The sequence below is a fragment of the Talpa occidentalis genome, unplaced genomic scaffold, assembly GCF_014898055.3.
Source record: "Talpa occidentalis isolate TD23 unplaced genomic scaffold, MPIMG_talOcc4v2.1 talOcc4.2, whole genome shotgun sequence".
Lineage (NCBI taxonomy): Eukaryota > Metazoa > Chordata > Mammalia > Eulipotyphla > Talpidae > Talpa > Talpa occidentalis.
Genome location: NW_023602073.1, coordinates 126,249,312 through 126,267,661, shown reverse-complemented (window position 1 = coordinate 126,267,661; position 18,350 = coordinate 126,249,312). Strand labels below are relative to the sequence as shown.

The window sequence follows — 18,350 nt, the reverse complement described above, 5'->3', positions numbered from 1 at the left end:
ATGGAAAATGCAGAAATCATTTTACTGGGGTCAAATTTCTTGATTTAAGTGTGCCAGTACACATGTATCCTTTTAATAAGGTATGTTTATTAACAAAGTACCATTAAGCCACACTTACAACACAATCTGTAGTGCTAGCCTACCTGAAACTCATATAAAATTCACAACAGCAAAATTCTGTCCATGACTAAGAGAAGGAATACAAAAAGAGGAGAAATCTAGAAGTTAGCACTGTATAATACCTGCAGGAATCTTCAAGAAATACTTAGAATATACTTTTCCATACAAAACATTAGCATTGTTACACGGTGTAAATGCATATTTAAAAATGTTTTCCCATCCATTGTTTCAATCTAAGGTTTGTGGACATTTTGTATAAAATATTATGGCATAAAAACACTATGTTGGCTTTTCCATTTTCTAATTTTGAAGCAACTAGCTACTTTCACCATCACAAGTGGTCTGAAGATCAGGGCAGATTAGGTGTTTTCTATCTCTTAATCAGGTAAAACAGTAACCCATAGCATTTTAGCAGAAGCTGCTTGAATAATATCCTACGTCTCCTCCTGTTTTCATCTTCTACAAGTATGTATACCTACATATGAACAAAGTCCTTCCACTCACCAAATCATGGTTCTAAGACTTAAGCAAATTTTTTTCACTATTTTATGTTTTCTTTAATTATCATCTGGCAGTATTCCATAGCCCTATGTGTGAACGGTATTCCATGGACCATAAAAATGTGCTAGGTAGTAGAGTCACTCATAACAGAAGTCACAAACAGTATTTCTATTACTACAGAAAATCCCATCCTAAATCTCTTGTTAATGGTGTCAAGTTTTCCCAAGAAAGTACCTTAAAAGGGCAGTTTGGAGGGTCCTCTGTGCTATTAGACAAGACCCACCATTTCCCTCCTAATATCTTCTAAATCTTAATGGTCTCCAGTGACTGCTGAGGTCAAAAGTGACAGCTTTGGGGTTCAGATATCCAGCAAACGTATCAATGTAGCTTTTGGTTCCAAAAACCATTCATGTCATGGCTGATAATGACTAAAACCAAGGTTACTAATGTCCAGTGTGCTCCTATGAATGCCCACTGTGGGTAACTCATCAAGGAGCTGACAACTTTACTGAAGGCAGAGCCCATTACTGCTGGCACTGATGCAAATGTATTACACTCCCAAAGCTCCCTTTAGTGATACGATTCCCTTCACCTTTTACTCATCATTAATGCATCTTCTATAGTCCTAAACCTCCAACAAAAGGACTAAAAGACAAACTAAATGACATACCACACTTTCCTCTGAATTATCACCTGTATCTCTCTCCTGCATCACTCCTGTGGTCAAACCTAAGCTGTGAAAACTGACTCTCTCGGGATACTATATCTAATGGATGAACTTCCTCGAGCCCTCATATAAACAGACCTCTGGAAGCCCCAACGTACCATGCACCACTAGTAATCTGGAAACATTAGGGAGTGCAAAAATTGCTTTACATGTTACATTAAAAAAATCCTTTATTGTGACAATAAAGACAAGCAGATTCCCTCACACATTGAAGGTGACATTAAAAAGTTGAAACCTCCATGGAAAACAATTTTTGAGGACATAATTTCCATCTCAGCAATATAAAAGGAAAAATGTTAAGGGTTACTCACTGGTATAGATCTGTTTGTATTATCAAAATTATAAACAACCCAAATATCCATCAATAAAGCACAACTGTGGTATATCCATACAATGGGATAAATGCCAAAAAATAACAAGGAAGTTCTTAATATTGTGGTACAGAGTCTCAAAATACCATTAATACTATTAATTTAGGCAAGATATAAATGTTACCATTGGGAAAAACAAAAGAAGGTCTGAATAGAATGTGTATTGCATGTGTATGCATGGACTATCTCTGCAAGCATTTGCCAGAAACTGGTAACTGCAGCTGCTTCCAAGAAGGAGCAATGATTTCCTGAAAGGCAGTCATGGGAAGGAACCTTCTCCCTATAAACCCTTTTGTACTTGCTGAATGTTTAAATACCTATTTTCAGGGGGAAAAGTTTAAATATGTATTTTAAAATGCTCCTTCATGTTGAATTTAAGAAGTCTGTTTTATGAAAATAGAAAATGAAAATATTTAGCTTGTTATTGATGCCAACTGAAGTGATAACCTTAGTCATAAAGGAAAATCAACTTCCCTAAAGCTCCTGGATATTTAACCATCTATGCAAATGCATCAGTTCCACAGATGGGTAAGAAAAGAAAAGGTAGGGTTCACTTATCCAAAACTCAGGTATCAGAAATATACAGCAGGTCCCTGGCATTTGGAATCTATATATGGTTTCCACCATTCCTGAGTGACATCTGAAGTTCCCATGACATTTAGTAATTTGTCGTTTTGCAGAGACCTGATTCTGAATCACACACACACCATTAACAGAGGGGCCAAGGCAAGTGCCCTGGCCAGGCCAAGGTCCAGGTATGCTTGTAGTCAGAGTGCTCAGTCTTATGGCAAAAGCCTCTATAATAACATGACAAAAAGTTTTGTTTCTTGTTCAGAAATAAGACAAACAAAATTAGCTGCTACTTGATTCCAGTATTGATGACAGAATGAGGGAAATATGGAAATGTTTATGAAAGTGATAGGTCCTAGCCACAAAATAGAAGTTTCAGATAAATTAAAGACTGAAATGTCAAATGCAATGATGACTCAGAGACACTGTGTGAACAAAACTACCAAGTGCTCCAAAAGGAAGTAAGTAGAAAAGATGTGTGAATTTGTTTCAATAAGTGCTTCAGACAGTACAAAAATTGCTCATCAAGTAAGATAAGTAGTTCAGGTCTAGAGAGATCATTTACATTTTTTAGTTATACTTAAGTAATTTAAAGGAAGGAATTAAGTGCTACAATGATTTTTCAAGTTGAGAATTGGCAATAATCTTGGGATACATCCCTCATAAATGTCAATCCCTCAAAAATATAAGATCTACTGGATTTTATTTTGACTAGAGATAAACAGTTTGTTGTCCTTTATAATCCTCCCTTCACACCATTCTTTTGCTCACACCTGCCACGTGTGGATAAAATGGTGGCTTAGGGTAAATGGCACAGACTTCTTGCTGCTGAGCTTCTGCAGCACATTCAAGGTAAAAGGCCAGTTGGACACTGAGATGAAGAGAAGATAATGTTCCTCTGAAAGATAAGCGATCCAATCAAGGATGTTCAAGAATAAAATCAAAGAGGGTCTATACACTAAATGTCTGGAACTGCCAACAAGGTGAGAATAAAAAATTAGTTAGAAAATTGGGGCCTCCCCAGTGGCGCAGCGGGTTGAGCACAGCGCTGTGAAGCTGTTTGCAGCCTCTGCAGCATGGGTTTGATTCCCGCCCAGCCAGGGTGATACCCACATGGAGCAGCAGACCTTGCCTGTCTCGCCCGCTGCTCCCCTCAGAAGTGTTTTCCATCAGTCTGCCTGTTCTGCTCCCTGCTCTGTCTCTGGTGAATTCTCTCACCCTTCCATGCTTCTGGCCTGTACCCCAGTTCTTGTATAAATAAAAATAAAACCTTTAAAAAATTACTTAGAAAAGGTACTAATTGTAGGCTGTCCATTTTTGCTTACTGCATTGTCTTCTCACTATATACAAAAGACTGTCTAGGAAATGTCCACGATGATTAGTTTAAAAGTTTAAATAATTTTATAATTGCTTTTTGAGAGTTGTATTTTATATTTTTATTGTTAACAAGTGCCTTTTTCAAAAATAAGGTACAGATACAATATGGCCATAAATTGGAAGTAGTTTTAAAATGAAGATAGACAAAACCTCAAAAGTAGCACCTGAGAATCAGATTAAAATTAAAATTAAAATTCTGTCACTCAGAGAGCAGGACTAAGATCATCAGCATCTGATGCTACTGGACTAAAGACTTACCAACTTCTAGTTAAAACTGAAATGTATCTTTTGTAAAGAGTAAAGCTAATACTAAAATCATCTCATGAACCAAACAAAAATAACTTATGCAAAAGAGTAACACAGCAATGAGTAAAGTCAACCTCCACTGTAGGAATCCAATGCATTCTTGCTATGATGCCCATTTAGTACCAACTGAAGTTGGCTTTTGGCTTACTTTGTAAACCAGCAGTCACTAACCACAACAGTATCTGACAGTGTGACATGCTCAAAGCCATATACTTCTTCTTTGGTCATATCAACTAAAAGCCCTCTCCCTAGTGCTGAACACATTATCGCTGTGGGAGGTAGAAGTGCTTTGAGCCTCCCTATTCTTCCTCACCCTGCCCTGATCATCCTTCACAAGTGCAGCTCAAACACTTCATGGGTCATCCTCAAAACCTGAGTCCTCCCTCCATCCCTCACCCTTACCTAAAACTACTTTCTTTCCTCCTCTTCATTTCACTGTCCAAAGACTGACAGTTACCTACAGACCAGTCAATCTCTTGAAGCCTCAATTTCACCATCTGTTAATTGTGGAGAATAACACTGTCCAGTGGACAGTGGTGAAGGCTAGATGAGATACGGTAGATAATACCTTAACACCACATCTATCGCATAGAACACAGTCAATAAAATGTTAATTTTTTATTATAATGAGCTACCTTAACAATTATTGGAGTTTGTGAGAACTGGTTTAGTAATCTTAAAAATTCAACACGGAGCTTTTATCCCCTTTCATTGTGTTTCAGTAACATCTCTTGTGCATGGCTACCTGGATTCAAATCTACACCAAAAGATGCCAAGATCACTGCATGAAAGTAGAAATTTTATTGCTAATAATGATAATTCCTCATGTTTACATGGCTCCAGAAAACATCTAGCTTTCTTATTAGAAAATATCTCTGACATAAGGGGAAGGATCTGATGTGGGGAAGCAGCAGAGCCAGAAGACCAGGCTCTTTCCACCACCATGCTAATTACACCGTGGAGGCCAGGCTAAACCACTCGAGAGAGAGCAGGGTGAGAGAGAGCAGCCTACTCCTCCAAAATTACCTTTCAGGAGACCATTTAGTCATGTCTTGGGGTCTTTGGGAGAGCTACTGTGAGCATCGGAAGCAGTGCCGCGTCTGTGAAGTGCTGTCAAAGCTCAAGTTTCCCACAATCTCTTGGCCTCTGACTATTACCATAGTACATAGACTTCTATGGAAACTCCTTTTGGAAAAATGCTGAGCTATGGAAAATAAATGCAGGAAATAATATGAAAAGAAATCATGTTTTATAGGATAGAATTTATTTCTCTTCAGGTTACATTCAACCACAGGGTTGCGGCGTTGTAAGCAAGCTCCCAGCATGTTGCCATGTTGAGATTTGTAGTATCTAATACTGGGGAATGCCCTCAGCTCCTGCAGTTCTTTAAATACAGACCACAGACTGGACAAAGTAATCCTGAAAAAGATACGGACCCTGCCTCCTAACGTCTGATACTATTTTCTGTTTTATTCTCTGAGTCTCTCCTTTATATATCAGAAGTATACAATCTGTAAGGGGAGAAATTTCTTAGCCACAAATAGAGGCATCGCTTATCAACAGGAAGACAATCTGAGATGTGCATCCTTAGGCAATGCGAGCTTCACAGAATGTACTTACACAAACCTAGTTGGTAGAGTCACTACACACCTACGTACAACCTATTGAAAAACCATTGTATATACTGTCGACTGCAGAGTAAAACATCGTGCAGTGACGCATGACTGCACAATGCCACAGGGGCTCATCAGAAAAGGCAGCAGATTTAACACACATTAAGAGGATCCAGACATACTGGAGCAGGACAGTTTCTTCCATTTTGTGTCATTTTAGAGAACCTCCCCAATACCAGACATTTGACACTCATGACTACCTCTTAAGATTGGTATTATTTTATAGAAAACTGAGATCATGAGACAAGAAACAGACTTTTACCTCCCAAAACAGCATCCTCAAATCATACCATAGTATCCAACAGATTGTATTTTAGTCAACCTAGAAGGCAATGGTAAAAGCACATGCTTTGAATCCTGGCTTCACAATTTACTAACTGTGTAATCTTGGGCAGGGTCCTAACCTTTCTTAAGCTTTAGCTCCTTCATTTGAAAAATGGAAAAGGAATATCTACTTTGTGGAGATGTAATCTTTTTAAATTATGCAAGTTAGAGTGGTCTGCATTATGGACACTCAGTACACGTTATCTACAGTTATTTTGAAGAAAAGAAAGGGAGCTCCTTGCCCACATTCACATCCAAGCACTGGTTTAGCAGATGTGTGATGCACACCAGGACCAACAAATGATAACTGTGCAAACGTCAATGCCTTTCCATCACAAAGCCCCACCTGATAACTCAGGAATGCAGAGATGAGGGCAGAGAAAACAGGCAAGTTAAGAAGACCATCAAGACTCAGATTTCATGGACATGTAAAATTTCAAAATAAATTGGAAAATTGATACAAAGTCAATAACTGTTAGTTTAGCCAAGCTTTTATTTAAAAAAAAGAAAAGAAAAAGAACATTTAGACAAACAAAAATATAAGAAGGACATAAGCTCTGATTAACTGTCCAAGACTAGACCATTGGCAACCTTCCTGTTGAGGCACCTTTGCTGAGGAGGCATAAAAGCTTCCTCACATACCAACTGTGGTTTCAGGACTTGCTTTCAAGAAGGTTGGCACAGAGGCAAACAGAAAGCACCATAAGATAGTGCATGCAGCCAGAGGCTAAGGGATAGAGACAAAGGCTATATGGCTCTTTACCAAAGGAGACTAGAATAACTACAGTGAGTCTTTTTCTGGATGAGTGCTGGAATCCATGTAAGTGAGATCTAGAAGAAGAAGGGCTGGGAAGACAGAAGGTATTCCCTGATTATAACACTCATTACATTCCCTCATGATCACTGCTTACAGGAGGCTTAGGGAAAAAAGGACCTTGATAATTCATCCTCTTACCCCTTGTGAAGAGCTACAGTAGAATCAATAAAAATTTAGCAAATGCATAAATAAAAAAGGAAAATACAATGGACTAGCTTTAAGTGAGGACTGGGACAAGGAGAAATCACAGAAGGTCCTCATTTGTCCATTTATTTTACATTCTTCAATGAAAATGAGAAGTAAAGCTCATTACCAAGTATTTACCTCCTCTTTGGCAGAAGCATAACATGACCACTCCAAGAAACTCCTTATTTAAGTGTCAGCAGAGAACACATCAAAAGAAGTTAAATTCAAACCTTTTAAACGGGCTTATTCAATAAGGATAAGAGAAAAATCTAAACTCACACTTCAAGCATCTCTCAACAAACACACATTGCTACAAAGAAAAATTTTCCTTTCAAAATCTGGCATGACAGATACCTGCTTTGATAATTTTACTCACCCTGCCTGATAAGAACTCTGAATGGCACACATACTAGAATTGAGATCTGTTGTAGAGAGATGTGAAATTTTGCCCCCAGGGCCCAAGATTTTAAGTAGGCAAAACTCTAGACCATTTCAATGCGAGAACTGAAATCTTAGAGGCATAAGAACAAATACCTAAGAACTTAGCTAAGGCTTTGGTCCACTATGTCTTTATGTAGTAGATACCTCAGTGGCAACTACGGCCATGTTTCCTTTAAATACGAAATAAATATTAGGATGGCTCCTCATATTTTCTCAGAAACTCTCCCCCTTTATTTATTGGTCATGTTTTAATGAGAATTACCCTACTTACAATGTAACTGGTTTATCTGATTTGCTACCTTTTCTGCCATAGAGATTATGTGTAAAGGGTAGTCACTAGAGGCAACCTTCACAAAAAAATCTCAACTTCCTGCCCTTCAGTTTATGACTGTTAAGAGGGATGAATTATTTGAGATTCTGGGGCCTAACCTACTTACTTCCTCTAAAGGAGGAACAGAAAATGAAATATGACTTTCAAGAAAAAAATGTACATTTTATGAAATCACAAAAGAAAATGAAATCACAAATGGACATTAACAAGTCTATGGCATAGTTAATATACTCTCATCAGATGCTTTTATTTGAAGTTCATTTTCTATGTTGAGGCAGAAACAGCCTTAATTAGAGGCAGAAATTTTCTTAAAAGTGCTATCATATCATCAACGTACTACACCAGGAGGGTGATAGCAATTTTACACCCATTAGAGGGATTCAAAGGGCACAAAAAGAAAGAACCTGTCTGACACAGATATTTCAATGATTATGCAAAATATGCGTGAACTTAAATATAAAAAGAAAAACTAAAAGCAGTATCTTGGTTTTTTATTTCACTTCATAATTTTTTAATGCTAAAAGTAGTATCTTTTTTTATTCTGCTTCATATCTTTATAGAACAGAGCTAAAATTAAAACATTTTACTTGATTTTCCCTTTTGCATGTAATAAATTAGATCAGTCCAGATTCTATTTCTCCCATAGAAGTCACAGGCTTATCTTGATAACCATTTGTAGCTAACCTTCTTATCAACAGATCCAACAACTAGCCCTCAAATTCACCAAAGAAGACCACAAACCAACAGAGTTAATTATTTAAATCACTTAACAAGCAGGCCCCTTAGGAACTTCAATTCACAGTTCAGGGTTCAATCATTGTAACAGACGAGGGAAAATATGCAACTGATTTTGGTACCTGGACAATCCTACTCAAAATGTTCTAGTAACTGATAGTTTAATTCCCTAAGATTACACACATCATAAAGTTATGGTCCAATCTTGAAAAGACCTGGCATTTAGTAGGTTCTCAAAAAAAGTATTAGATAATAGAGCTTCCATAAAGGAGAAACAGTCCATTGCCCTGTAATCAAAGCGTGTTATGGCGTGGTCTAAGCCAGACTAGGCTCTGCTTCATGGACCGTAACTTCTATAATGGTGATATTATATAACCCCCACTGCAACAAAGAACCACCCAATGAATCAAGAGACTCCTCCTTTCATTTTGTAAACATGTGCTTACTCTTTTGGATAAAGAGTATAACATCAGTAATTACAGCATTGTTGTTGAGCATTTTCTTAGTCATAACCACTGTTATTCCTGATTCCATTTATTTATGTAGAGTATTACATTGCCCTGGCCCCCAGCTTCTCCTTTCCATTATCCCCATCGTTCATTTTCATTTTTCTTTTATAATCATAGCTTCTGCATAAATTCTATCATCTTTTGAGTTCACTTTCATAAATTTACATCCCATCCTTTTCCTGATTGATTCACTGACATTTTTTTTGATAACTAACCCTACTGCCTCATCAGGTCTCTGCCTACAAAGAACAAATGAAAGCTTTTTATAAATAAACCCAGCAATTTCCAAACTTAATCTGAATAATATTTTGTTAACAGTTTGTAATCATTTCAAGGTCATGAATTAGACCAAGTTATTCTTTTCAGTGTAATTCAACAACTGTTCTTTTCAGAATTCTTGGGTTTAAAAAAGGCAATAAAGAGAATTTTCTTCCCATCATTTTTTTTTCTTGTACCTGTTCACTGTTCATCTTAGGCTATATATAAGAGCAAAAACATTAATCTGTGAATGCATTTCTTAGAAATATTCTAGGAATTACTACCTTGAAAATCAGAAATCTAAAGACATAACAAAATAAATCAGTATCATTTCCTTTGGCTCCACCCCTTTCAAACGACATAATATAAAATGAGACAAGTTACTAAATACTCTGGGCACCAGTCTGCACTCAAAAGAAACATTAATTAGTGAAAATATTAGTGAAAAATTAGTGAAAATATGAGAGACACTATTCAGGGCCTAGAATAGTACCTGGGCATACAGATGGCATGAGTTAAGCACTTGCTAGGTGGGTATATGGATGGATGACTATAAATCCCATAAAGCATCAAGCTTTATGCTTGACATTCAGAAGGTACTCAGCATACAATTACACCAAACACATTAACACTTCACAGTGTTCTCAGAGGACACTCTACCTGCCAGGTCCCATCCTTAGGAACACGTTTAACACTACATTCAGCACTACCACAATACCTATCACTGCATTTATCTCTACCTATCACTCACACAGAACTCTGGTTCTGCTTTAGTTATCACTATATGTGTAGGGGTCATGTTCTCAACTAGACTATGAACACACTGAAGCTATAAATTGTTCTTTACTTTTTGTATCCCCAAAACATTCATTCATTCAACTGTTCTAAGTATTGATTATATAAAACACTCCCCAACAGAGACAAAGTACATGCTCAATAACTATGTGACATGGACTTACAGAATGAAAAGTACAGAAGGTATTTCACTATTAACATTAACACGCGTAATTCTTCCAATCACCATCGAAGTCATTAATTCTGAATTCACTTCTGAGAAAGAAATTGGGCTCATCAGAAGAGCCCTCATCTCATATTACCCAACTTCAATCAACATCCTCTCAAAAGTCTTTGTTTTGTCTCTAAATTATCTTATCTCTTTAACAGGGATGTCCTACAGTTCTTTCCCAACTTGACTCTATAAATCAAACTTACTTTTACTTCAAACACTTTCCTGGTGTTTACTTTCAGCCACTTGCTGCATAGCTACCAAAATCAATACAAATTAGTTCATAATCTGCCATTATTGACTCATATCTACACATGTCAATTAAATAATCTAACTTAACACAGTGAAGAGATAGCTTGAGACTATTCCCACTAGATAATGAAACTCTTCACAAAATATATCTTCTACAGATGCCCTGAAATTTAAGACACCATGTATAAATAGGCACATAACAACATGTAGATAATTATCTTTAATACTATGTTCCCTCCATATCCTTGCAAGGAAAAAATTCCTTAACATTCAGAAGCTAGGATAGCAGTAAAACAGATCTTTACCAGAAAGTCACCTTTGTGAATACACTAGTCAAAGGAGGAAAGAATCAGCCCAAAACCATCACCACCACTGGACATATAATTTAGGTATTTCTTTACAATGGGTAAAAAGCATGTGACTCATTTCCAAAGGCTAGGCACCGAAAGAGGGATGTATTATAGTGTATTGTGCTACATGCATACAATTCTATGCCATGATCCTGCACCAGTTAACTCAGGAATCCATGATTCCTTGGCCCGAGTGCTAGGAACTTTAATCTTTTTTTTAGGCATAAAATGTAATGGTTATACCCTTATTTTCTGAGCTCAGGGTTGTGCTTATGCCTGGGGTAAGCATCTAAGGTATGCCTCAAGGTCAAACACCTAGTCTTTTCGTGTCTAACATTGAAGGAGCTCAGGAAAAACTGGTTAACTTGTAGAAACATTGATAGAGGGATTGCTCAGGTTACAAATATTTGGGACCCCCTGGGTAACCTTGCTCTCTAATACATAGGGTAACTTCTCTTGTAAATTTCTCACTAATTTTATCTACTATAAATAGCATTGGTAACAATATATATTTCTTAGAAATACACTTCCAAACAAACCAGTGGAATTTATTCCCGAACTAAACCTCAATTACTAAGGGACTAATTAAATAGGACATATATTTCTTCTTTCCTCCAATATTGGGTTTTGAATTCTTTAGAACACTGATTGGATAACTTACAAGAGAAAGGAGATGAAACTAAAACTTGTCAAGGTTTATTTTTTCATGTTCACTATTATCAAATTGTTAAGAATGACAGATAGGACTTAGGGACTTTTTTCTATCTAGATAAGCCCAATACAATTGGAATAAAGTAGCAAAGGGGTGTAGAAAATATAGCAGGAAAAAAGTCCCACATGGACCTTTCCTTAAATCCACAGTCATTTGAGAACCCATTTTCCAGCCCCTGGAGTTTAAATCCTTACTATCCCAGTTACCTATTTTCTCACTTTCATTTCCCACCAGACTCAGACAACTAAAATATTAATTACAGCACATGAATTCCCCTCACACCAACACTTCTACTTTCATCACCCTACCATTTCCACAAGTAGGCATCATTTTAAATCTGAAGTATTTACTTCATTTTCTCCTACTTATTAAGTGCCTAGTTTGGGATAGATCCCAGTTTGTATTCAGCACCATATTAAAACATGATCTCTCTTCTCAAGGAGTCAATACTGTAAAAGATAACTACTCTTTTTTTTTTCTTTTAACGGAAGAAAAGAAACATTCGCTGGAAGTACTATGACAAGTCCATATAACAAATACACCAGAAACCAATCTAATGACTTTAGCCAGGAATTAAATCACTCTGCTCTGCCTCAGAGAACCAATTCCCTTCCCTTCACAAAGTGTGGCTAAGATTAAAGTGTAGTATGAGTACCAAACATTTTGAATAACTCTTAATAGTTCTCAAAATCTTACTTTATTTGATCCTTTCAACATAGGAAGCAAAGCAATCACTGTGCACCCATTTTCCAGATGGGCAAATCTAGACTTATACAGTGACTTACACAGGGTGGTCTACTTAGTGGCCAATGTGTCTTCTGGTTACCATTCTCACACTCTACTTACACCTACATGAAGAAAAATCATCTGTTTTCCATTTAGCACATGTAAAACAAAATTCGCCATTCCCCAAAATAGCTTACTTTGCTTGAACTCTTCTTCTTCTCTACATGTTACTCTTGCCCCATTGTCTATCCTAGGTCATCTACATGGACCACGCCTATTTTGCTAACTACACTACATAAGACCACCCAATGCAAAAAAAGGACAATAAACTCCTTTACTGATGATTTTTATATTGGTAATTAACAGTTTTGACATCTAAATCATATTACCTTGTTTATAGGGCTGTTCAATGAGGATTATTAACCCTGCTTTTAAAAGGTAAGGCTAATGTCTCTAATTTTTGTCATACAACTACTAGCAATGACTTTAAGACAGAGAAAGAAAATGAAAAGAAGCAATAAAGAGAAAGATGAAAAGGGGGGAGGGGGAAGGAAGGGCAAAAGAGATATAAACAGCAGAAAGTACTGGAGTGGCAGAAGTATACTCAAATGCTCTACCTCAGAGATGGCTGTCCCTCTGAGAATGAATCGATTGGTGTCCTGAAAGTAGGTTGTGGACAGTGGACATAGATGAAACACCCTCCAAAAATTACCAAAGAATACTTACTTGCTACCAGCTGTATTCCCTATAAAGATCAGATCAAAAGTTGACCAGACTATGCTATCACACTGGGCCCTATGACCCTCTGACATGGTTTTCGGCACAACTCTGCCCACATTGAATTTAAGTCACAGAAGTCAAGATACTTAAATACCAAAAATTTCAAATTTCACCTGTGACATTTTGCCATGGGATCCCAAAGACATTTAAACTTCCAGAATCTTCCATAGCACAGTGTACCTTTACAATACTTTTATCAAGTTACAACTGCTGTATTCTAGTTTTCCCACTGTTTGAATTCCACAGAATAAACCAATTCACCAGCAGTAGAAAATAGGTGGAACTGAAGTGTTAATTATGAATCTAGTAAGATTATCCAGGACAAGTCCTAGTATTTACTCTAGCCTCAATCACACTTAGTGTCAAGACTTTCATTAAAGCAACCCCCTCGAAATGTTTTTCTGCCAACGACCTCTCACACTCCATCCCCAAATGCAGCTTTTAATATTTGCAAGTTAAAAGCAACTTGTTTCAACAAGCAAATCTTACCTACTGTTGGTGAAGGAAGACAGAAATGTCAGGTGATCTTTATGATTGCAGTCTACCCCCAAGAATTCTCCTCAAAGTCTAGCACAGATTTAAAAAAGAGGAAAGGTAAAATCAAGGCATTGTCAAAACAAAGAAGGCTTCAAATCCACAATAAATTAAAATTTTGAATCATCTACTTATTACATAACTTCAGACAATAACATTAAAATAAAATACTCATTCTGAAGTGAAAACGATTGATCATTCATACCATTGCCCTATCCCGAATCCCCCCTATAAAGTCTCTGACAGTAGGACAAGCAGGTGAGAGTTACAGGGACTATCTGACTCAATTTTAACTTCTCTCATTGTTTGTAGCTTTAAAATTAAAGCTGGGCCTCCCCGGTGGCGGCGCAGTGGTTTAGCGCAGTGCTGAGAAGCTGTCCTCAGCCTCTTTAGCACCGGTTCGATTCCCCGCCGGCCTAGGAGAACCCCACATGGCGCAGCAGACCTCTCCTGCTGGGCCCACTGCTCCCCTCAGCAATGTCTTCGCTCCGTCTGCCTGTTCTGCAACCTGCTCTGGCTCTGGTGAATTCTCTCACCCTCCTGTGCTTCTGACCTGTACCCCAGCAGTTCTTGTATAAAATAAATAAATCTTTAAAAAAAATTAAATTAAAGCTACTACACAGAACACACACAACAAAAGACTAGATATCATGTGGGCAGTTTTTGCCCATATTATTTGTGTTTAAACCACAAAATAGTGTTGAGAAATCATGTCTTACATAGTGAAACAAAATTACTCTTCGAACTAAGAGACTACTTATTCTATGCCATATATGTAACTGTACAGCAAAGAAATGAAAAACCAGCCTTAAATAATATTTATTAGAAAGTAAAATGATCAGCTCATATAAATGAACACCTTCATTTTTTTTCATTTAGGTTTCAACACATATTGCACTTTGCATTGTTATTAACCCTGAAAATGAAATTAACCGCTGTGCTTTCTGACCAGACGTTGATCAAAGGTATGAGAAAACTATCCCCATTAAAAAGAAACAACTGTTCCTAATCCTGGGCGCAAACAATTCCAAATCCCAGAATAAAAGCAAAGTGGTTCCCCCCCCCCCCCAATATAAGTAATGAGGAATAGAAGTTACAAGGCCTGGGTCCTTAGAAATCATTTGCACTCTGATTTGCTAAACTTCCATTTCTGATCTGCATCCTTTCACACAACATCTGGCGGCTGGTTCAGGTCCTGTAATTACTTCCACGTCTGAAGGGACTACGTAAGCTACAAGTAAAGGCCAAACTTCGCTCTCGGCCTTCCGAACTCAGGATGCGTCTAACCACTAGAGGTCTCCCCTTGGCCAGTTTTGCACGTTCGCTATTTTGCTGCACTTGAAACTTTCCGGAGAAATGCTCTCTACTCGAGACAGTGTTTTTCTGAAAACTTGCGCAAAAATCCACGCGACCGAGCTAGCCAGTGAAGAGACTCTCGGGTTCCCCACACCAGCCAAGAGCTCGCACCCACTCTTAAGAAAATCAAAATTAAAATTCGACGCACTAGCCCCAGCCTACCAGCGCCACCCCCCTTCATTCTTATTTCTCACCTCAGTTTCCTTTTGCTTAAACTTAGAACAATTAAAAATCTATTTTTGTTTCTGTGCACTTTGAATGATCTCTAATGCATTTTTCTGGCGGTGGCCCCGAGGTGGTAAAGGAGCTGGCCCAGGGATGCAGCGAGGGGGAAGGGCCGAGCTCACAGCGCCCGAGGAAGTTGCATAAGGGAAGAGACTCCGTTTTTTGGGTCCCCCTAAAAATTGGCGGGGAGGGGGGGAGGAAAAGGAAGCGGAGGGGGGGGGGTTGATGGGGGGGGTGGAGGGAAACCGAAGCGACATTTACCTTGGTCTCCCCGTGGAAGGGCGGGGTAAGAGCCTCGGTCGTCCAGACCCCGGGGGACGGCCGCCTAATCCCACCTCTCTCGGAGCGCAGACGGACAAACAGACACCCCCACCCCAGCGCGGGGAAGGCGGGTCGGAAACCGCCCGCTTTTCAACTTTCTCTCACGGTCGCGCTGTGGGCCGTGCTTTGACCAGAAAGGGGAGGAGGGACTCCTAAGGCCTTTTTTCTTTAAAGGTAATAAAAGTTTTACCACCAGCACAAAAGTTGCGCCCTCCCCCCGCCAGTGCCACCGGTTTCCCTCCCTCCACCCCCGCCTCGCCACCCTGGCTCGCGGGGCGCGCGGCGGATGCCTCGGCTCCTGCGCTTCCCGATCCCCACCCCCGCCGGCCTCTACTTCCCCCGCCCGGCCGCCGCGGCGCGAGCGCGGCCCGCCGGGCCCAGGGCGCGAGTGTGCAAAACCCATTATTCCGGAATGGCACACGCACGCGGCGCGAGGCGGGCGGCCGGGCGGGCAGGCGGGCGGGCGGCGGCCCCGCCTCGGACCCCGCTTCGCCTGCCTAATGCCAGGGCGGCGTAAACAAGTTGCAGAAAAAGCAGCCCCGCGCCTCCCCTCCGCCGCCGGCGTCCGCCGCCCCGGCGCGGCCGCTAGTGCCGCGGCCGCCTCCCGACGCCCGCCCGCGCCCGCGCCCGCACCCGGCCCGGCGCAGCGCGGCGCGGCGCGGCACGGCACGGCGCGGGGCGGACGCCGCGACGGCGCGGGCTCCCGGCCCGGCCCGCGGCCCGCGCCCTGCGCCCTCCCCCGCGCGGACGGCCGCGGCGGGCCCGCGCCGCCTCGCCTCCCCGAGCACTTTCCTGCCTCGGGCAGAAATAAACCGAAGGGTTTATTTTTGTGCAACTTTCCCAAAATGGCGGAAATTGGAGCTGATCTATAGGAAATTCTCACACAGTCGGTCGGGAAGGGGGAGGCGGCACGGAAGAAAACGCAAACTCTCGGCCGCCGAGCCCGCCGCGGGTCCGTGTGTGCGAGCGTGCGTGTGAGTGTGCGTGTGCGCGGCGGGAGTCGGGGAGGCCTCTGCGCCGCGCGCACACCCAGCACACGCCGGGGAGACGCGCCTGCACATTCAACCAGTCCATTCTCCGCAGCCCGAGCGGGGCGAAAGTGGCCCGGCCTCTTTTCCCACTGCCTCGGTCTCCCGTACTTGTACTTCTCGCGCTCGCTCGCTCGCTCGCCCGCTCCCCGGTGCGCGCCCGGCACAAAGGCCACACGGGCGGAGGGGGCCGCAGGGGCGGCGCGCGGGGCTCGCGCCTCCCGCCGCACCGATCGGCGGCCCCGGCCTCCCCCCGCCGGCGCCCCCCCCGCCGGCGCCCCCGCCCCGGGAGCCGCGCTCGCGCGCCCGGGCTGCGGCTCCGCGGCGCCCACCCGGGCACGCACCCCGCCGGAGCCCGGCGCCGCCGCGCTCCCCCACCCGCGCCCGGTGTCACGAAAGCGGCCAAAGTGACAAGCCCGGGGGGCGCGGGGGAGGGGGCCACACGCACCCCGCCGCCCGCGCGCCCGCGCCCGCCCGGCGCGGCCGCCTCGCCCCGGCTCCCTTCCGCACGGCCCCCCACACCCTTCCCCGTGTGCGCGCAAAGAAAAAAATACAAGTCTCTCCTCCCCCCATTTTCCCTTTCTCTTTTCTCTCTCTTTTGTTCCTCTTTCACACTCGCACTCACTACTTCAGAGTGAGATGCCCAGAGACTCCCCCTCCAGCCGGTTCCGAGTCACTTGCCCACTTTTTTCCCCGGGATTAAGTTTTCTCCTGTTTCCCAGAGGCGCAGAGAAGTGGGGGAGAAACCCCTTCTGTCCTCTCCCCTCCCCTGATCTGTTTCACAAGACGAGGGTGCGCTTCCTTCTCGCTCTAGGTCGCTTAACTTTCATCCGCCCCCAGGAAAATAAATGAATGGCTTTTGCACGGGCCAATCTGCAGATTAATTAAAGATTAGATCCGATCCAGCGCTTCTTACCCCCAAATTTTCTCTTTTTTTTTTCTCCGTCTCACGAGTAGTCCTGACAAATGGTCCAGGGCTGCGGGCGCAGTGCGCATGTGCGCGTGGAGCCAGGGCTGGGGAGAGGGGAAACTGCGCTGGTGCCGGTGCTGCCGGCGCCGCGGCTGCCGGGGAGGCTCGCGCTGGCCGCCCTGTGCTGCTGCTGCTGCTGCTGCTGCTGCTGCGCCTTCGCCGCTGGAAAGCAGCAATAAAGCCGCTTGGCCAATGCAGCCGCCCGCACACCCGGCTTCAGGTGCATCTTTGCAAGAGCCCTGTCACCGGCTCAGAACGGGTTCAAGAACGGTCAAAACAAATAGGAAAGACTGCAAAGGTTATGGATTTCTTTGTCTGGTTTGCACTTTACTTTTTTTAGAAAATGCAATTCTTAGGGCAGCTCCTCCGCCTTGGGCTCTGAAGTGCATGCCTTCGGCCATGAAAGAGCGGGCCGTCGTCTGCCCCACGTATTACCCGAAGGTTAAATGCATGCTACAGGTCATGAAAAATAAGGCATAAAGTTTGTTGTTTTTAAGGAGTGCAACCTCCTCTTTGGGGACTGGAAGAATGCGTGATAAAGTGTGCGAGGAAAACTTGTGCATTCTTTCCGTCTCTGAAGTGGTGGACTTTATGGAGGGCTTCCACGTGTTAGGCCTCTGTTACGAAATATATTGGGATCTGTATATTAACTTGGAAATCAGTGTTCAAGTACCTTGGCAGGAGGCAGGTCCAGGACTACCCTCTTCATGCATTCACTCAAGATGGCTGAGCCGTCCAGAATAGCGAAGCTTGTCTCTCGGAAGGTGTCAAAGCTAGATAGAGAGAAGCTCATGGTGTTTTCTAGCGACAGCCTTCCCCTCACTGACTACAGGTCTCCGTTTGG

The 18,350-nt window shown here is 42.1% G+C and overlaps 1 protein-coding gene across 8 annotated transcripts in view; it reads right to left on the bottom strand.

Moving 5' to 3' along the window:
• L3MBTL3 (L3MBTL histone methyl-lysine binding protein 3) overlaps positions 1 to 17,548 on the bottom strand; it is a 111,440-nt gene extending 93,892 nt beyond the window's left edge. Inside the window, exons 1-2 of one of the 8 annotated variants that reach the window (XM_037520372.2) lie at positions 17,453 to 17,548; positions 13,562 to 13,639 (exon numbers count right to left, since the gene is read on the bottom strand). The gene's annotated coding sequence lies outside the window, so the exon portion shown is untranslated. Of the gene's footprint in view, positions 1 to 13,561; positions 13,640 to 15,448; positions 15,707 to 16,391; positions 16,492 to 16,647; positions 16,673 to 17,452 lie in introns of those variants that run through there. The other 7 variants (XM_054697825.1, XM_037520373.2, XM_037520371.2 and 4 more) reach the window with 7 other exon arrangements.
• Positions 17,549 to 18,350: the final 802 nt, after the last annotated feature.